The sequence below is a fragment of the Hippocampus comes genome, unplaced genomic scaffold (assembly GCF_001891065.2).
Source record: "Hippocampus comes isolate QL1 unplaced genomic scaffold, H_comes_QL1_v1.1 scaffold527, whole genome shotgun sequence".
Lineage (NCBI taxonomy): Eukaryota > Metazoa > Chordata > Actinopteri > Syngnathiformes > Syngnathidae > Hippocampus > Hippocampus comes.
The window spans coordinates 160,410-165,899 of record NW_017804903.1 but is presented as its reverse complement, the minus strand read 5'-3'; positions in this window follow the sequence as shown (position 1 = coordinate 165,899).

Genomic DNA, 5,490 nt, shown 5'->3' with positions numbered 1-5,490 from the left:
AAGACTGCCGCAGACCCGAGTAAGCACTGTTTGACTCCTCACTCGCTCAGTTTTAACACCGCTTACTTTCCGCGCCCAAACTTTTGGCCTCAGATGAACTTGAGCAACTTTAGGTGTTAACACCTTTTGGATAAGGGGTTGCGGGGGGAGCCCGGTTAAGCAACAGCCATCCTCCTCAGCTTCCTTTGGAGCATTTTGGAGGAAACGCAGTCGTCCACCGAAGTAGTCATTGTGTTAAGTAAAACAAGGGATTGCAACTATTTAATTTTGAAAGGTTGATTAAAAAAAAAAGTCTCTCCAAGTGTGGTCTGCCATACCGGAATAATCATAATACTTAACTATCTTTATAATTTCATATGAACCTGTGGCTCAAAAGCCAAGGGTGGAGAGCGTCTGTCACGGAAATGCACGATGGGCGTCGTCGCCAACCGCCTCTGATAAATCCACACGCTCTCCTTCCTTGTCGCCCGTTTTCTTGTATGCAGCACCGGGCAAATGTTCCTCGATCATCACACCCTGTAGTTTGCGGTTGAATAAAATACGCGGTGCCTCAACATGTTGTTTCCTGAATGACAACACCAGAGGTGGAAGTTGATCTGTTGCAACGAGTTGTCGGAACAGATGTCAGAGTAAGGGTGTCAATCTCATTTTTTGTCACGGGCAACATTGTGGTGACGGTTTCCCTTAGAGGGCCGTTATGACTGTGAATTTTGTGAAACCAGATAATAATGGAATAATGGAATGGACTGTGAATTTTGTGAAACCAGATAATAATGGAAAAATGGAATGCATATGACAATTAGAAATTTTGGTTCAGACTTGAGCAAGCATCATGGAAGTTGACATGCCGGATTTGCTTTCGTGGGCCGTATAAAATGATGTCGCGGGCCAGATCTGGCACCCGGGCCTTGGTTTTGACACCAGTGTTTTAGAGGGTCATTTGCCAGGTGTGCGGATGTGAGTCGCCGGCGATGATTCGTTCACGATTGTCCAGTCGAGTCGCCTTGGGCCACGTTGCTCGGTGTGTGGTGCGCAACTGTCCGGATAAGTTTATTGGGTTTTGGTTGGAACCACAAATCGGATCCATACCATTGGAAGCTGAGGACTCCCCGAGGTGGGTGGACGCATGTAAATGAAAATTCTGTGTGGCTGTGCTGCTAAATTGTTGAGGACGAGAACGTGCCATGTGATGTATTAACCTGCGTTCTGTAGGTCGAAATGAATTTTCAATTTCGAGCTTCTACCGCGTTTATAATCATTTTGGAAAAATATTTTTTTAATCGATTTGTTTTCCGAGTGGGTTTCGGTTTGATTTTTATTTTAATAATTTTTTTTAAAAAAACGACTAATTTTTTTAAAAACAAATTAGTAATTAGTTTTAGTCTTAGTTTTTTGAAAGATTTTGTGCTTTTCTTGTGTGCACGATTAAAGGAAAACTCACAATGAGCAAAAACACCACAAAATTATTATTTTAAAAATAACCAGCCACAAATCAAATACCGGCACTCTATAACCGTCCACAGACTTTGAATTACAGTAAGTGCATTGCATAATAATGCTTCTAATGTGCGATGCATCGCTACCGCAACGTCTTAAATAAATCTAGGGTCGTCTTCGCTTTAGTTTCCGTGAACTAAAATAACCCTGTTTCCCAATTTCCCATGCGGTTCACCTAATTGGTGCTTATTCAAAAGCACCTGGAGTACATGTTTCCTCTTTTGCCATTTGACTTTTCAGCAAATGAAGATGGCGGGCCAGAATTGGAGCCGCTTGACCCCGCGCTGCACCACGACTAATTAGTAAATCATACATCTCTCTGAGGTGGGGATAAAAAGTGATTTCCTTTTGCGCTGAAAATGTGTGTGTGCTAATAACCACCTGGCCCGAGCGCAGGTTACTTATCGGCTCTCCCCGGACTGTGAAAGTGAATATATCACATTTGCTTTTCGGTGTGGATCATATTTGACCCTCCGTTAAGCCATCCAGGCTGGATGAGTGCAAGGGTCTCTTTGCTGTCGCACAATGGCGTGGAAAGGTCAGCCCTAATGAAGTCGGGGGGTGTGACCCCTGGTATTCAGTGACTCGGCGTGGGCCCCCCCCCCACACCCCCCGTCCCTCCGCCGCAACCATGCCGCTTAATCCCCGTTTGATCCTAATTGATAGGCATTAACACGATCCTTATCCAGGAGCTGTTGTTTTGTCTTGCGCGGCCCTCCTCTCCGCGGCGTCGCTGACACAAAGTGTGAATGCGTTTAGCCAAATGTGAAATTGATATTTTTCCACGTATGCGTGCCTAAAAAATGCAGGCCGCGCCTCTAAACACCCGATGAGTTGCTTTGAGGCTCTTAACGGGACTTAGCACGTGACCGCCCCCCCCTTCCCGGAAATCCGACACCAACCCATCAATCCGCTGTTTTTCCTTTGGGTCCTTTTTCATCTTCATTGCCGGGGCGATGACCGCCTCTTTAACTGCTGACTAATTAGCTTCTTTTGGAATGTTTGTGTTGACTTTCAAGCTCACGCTCACAAATGTGTGAACAACGGTGCCCGCTGAAAGTTGCTGCAGGTGCTGCAGCGAAGGCCTGAACTAACATCAATCATGTTTAATTCACGCTTCAAGCAAAGCCCTCTTTGGCATTACCAGAAGCCACAAAGAACCTTCGGCATATTAATGCAAGGCAAGTTGAGTCATCTGAATTTTATTTTATTATTATTATTATTTTTTTAATGGAAAGTCATCAAACACTGCTGTCGTCCTATGTCCACACACTGTTGGAAGTATATGTGATAAAAATTTGTTAGCAATCGGCCATACTAGAGTGAGAGATGTTTTTTTTTCTCTGAACCATTACCTATTATTATTATTATTATTATTATGTTCATCTCTAGCTTTTTTAATTATTTATTTATTTTTTTGGTCTCTTTCTGAGACTTTCCTTGAGTCTCCTCAAAGTCGAGCTGGCTACGAAATTTCAATTTGGCGTGGAATCACCACTTGGGAATCATGAGTCATCATTTATTTATTTGAGTATTTAAAATAAAAAAAAAATATATATATATATATATATATATATATATATATATATCTTTTTTTTGCACTTTCAATTTGAAATAATGTCCTGTTTTTGATTCAGGGATGGACTTTTTCAAAATCGATTAATCGATTATTAAAGTAAGCAGTAGTTGCAGCCGTAATAGATTGTACACAATGCATGCATAAAATTATAAATATTCAAACCATTTGTGCATCAGGATTTCATGCTTCAGTAGCACGGACATGGCATTCATTCACTTTTTGGCCACCAGGGGGCAGCATCATGCCGACACGTATAACACACAAATAAAAGTTTCGCCACGAAGTGACTCAGAAAGCCGCCGTAATATTCGCAATTTTTCGCCGTCATTTGTCTGTTCCATAGAACGTTCAAGACGCTTCACTAACGATGCTACCTCCGTTAGCCGTCGAAGGCGTTTTGCATTGCATCAGGGTGAACGTTAGTTAGCGTAAGTTTTGCGGTCTGGTCAAATACACAACCTGAAAGGTCAATAAAGACGGGGGGGAGGGGGTGGAAACAACCAAACAAAAATCTTTTTAGAGGCGCTGTAAAAGGGGCGAACATCTCATCCACAGTCATCTGGGAGTGAAAGCGGCAGCAGTGCTTTGAGACACCGTGTGCAACAGTCCACTTCGGCACGCCAGGTGTTGCTTGGTTCTTGTTGGTTTCACACGGCGACTTCCGTCCTCCCCTGAAACGTGACGCTCGCGTCTCCGTAGAATTGGATTTTTCTTCCCGTCTTGTTTACGGCACTGAATAATGAGCTCGCGGTATAAGCGCCTGATGACATAATCCGGAGACCGCGCTGAAGAAAAAAGAACTAATTACAGCGGAAAACTCCAGATTGCTACGGCAGTGGCGCACTCCACTTGACTGGGCCCACCTGTCCCACTCGATACGTGTCTCACCCCCAATTGTCAGGCGGGGCTGCAACGCCCCGTCTCAGACACACGCATCCTTCTGTTGCCTTTACACTTGGATGAAATGTTCGGAACCATATATGGGGTGTCCTCAGTTGGCGGCATGCAAGCTTTTGAGGTTACAGATGTAGCAGGAAAGCGCATTGCGTTTGTACGTTTTGTACCCCCCACTCCCCCATCTGATTTTTCTTTCTAGTCATGGTCTAAAAATATTTTTCAGACAAATATGTACGATGTTGTCGATTTGCATAAGCATGGGTTTCGTCCACAAATTGTCCGGGGGAAAAAAATCCATATCGGTTGGACCCTATTTTTTTTTTTTTTTTTGAGGGGTGGGGGGATAATTATTTTAAGTTGAAAATCATTACGGTGACAAAGCTATTAGGCTAACACCATGTTTGGTAGCCATGAAATCAATATAATAGGGATGTCAGGATCACATTTTTTTGTACAAGCGATGGAGTCACTTATTTTTTAAAAATTTTTTTCCTTTTACACTGCTGATTCTGGGTTCCAATCTGATACCTCCGCAATGCTTAAAACTCATTCAGTACCAGCCAATTCCAGACCAAGTCTGAAAAGACGTTTAAAAACGTCTTTGGGAGTGAATGAGTTAAAGAAAAAAGAAGTCACACTGTGAGTGAGACTAAAAAATAGGTGTCAAACTCAAAGCCCGGGGGCAAGATCCGGCCCGCCAGATTAATTTATGTGGCCCGCGAAAGCAAATCATGTGTGTCAACTTGCTAACATCTGTACCGAAATGTCAAATTGACATGTCATAAATAACATTGAGATTTTGCAAGAATATTGTTACCTAGTTTACACTCACTTGAACAAACTATTCAAATTAACAACTGATTTCAAAACTCGTATTCTATTCATTTGTTGTGTACAAGGAATCATTTTGTGCTTTCACTGTCATAACGGCCCTCCGAGGGAAGACGCGATTCCAAATTGGCCTGCGACGAAAATGAGTTTGACAACCCTGGACTAAAACAACGGTGAAACTCTGCATGACTCAGCAGTTCATTTCGCACGACGAACCGAAACTTACTGACTACGGCTGTCCAATTATGTAGTCTCACTCATAGAAAATACTTTTTAATTCACTGGAAGCTTCAATTAATAATTGCACTTCTCAGGAAGCACAAACATATGTGTGTGTGTGTGTGTGTGTGTGTGTGTGTGTGTGTGTGTGCCTCATACATGTGTGTGTGTGTGTGTGTGTGTGTGTGTGTGTGTGTGTGTGTGTGTGTGTGTGTGTGTGTGTGTGTGTGTGTATGTTTTACTCTGAGGCTACAAAATGTTAAGCTGGTTCAGATCGTGTACAATAAGGCACGCATGTTAAACCCTCATGTCAGCGCAAGTCGGCACTGGCGCTCTATCATATCTTGTTTTGCAACATGAGCCTTATTGCCAGAACATCACACGTCACATCTTTCTCCTCGCTAACTGCGGGCATGACAGATGAAAACGTTCATGTAAAACGCCGCCGTGATGTGTGCGCATCACGG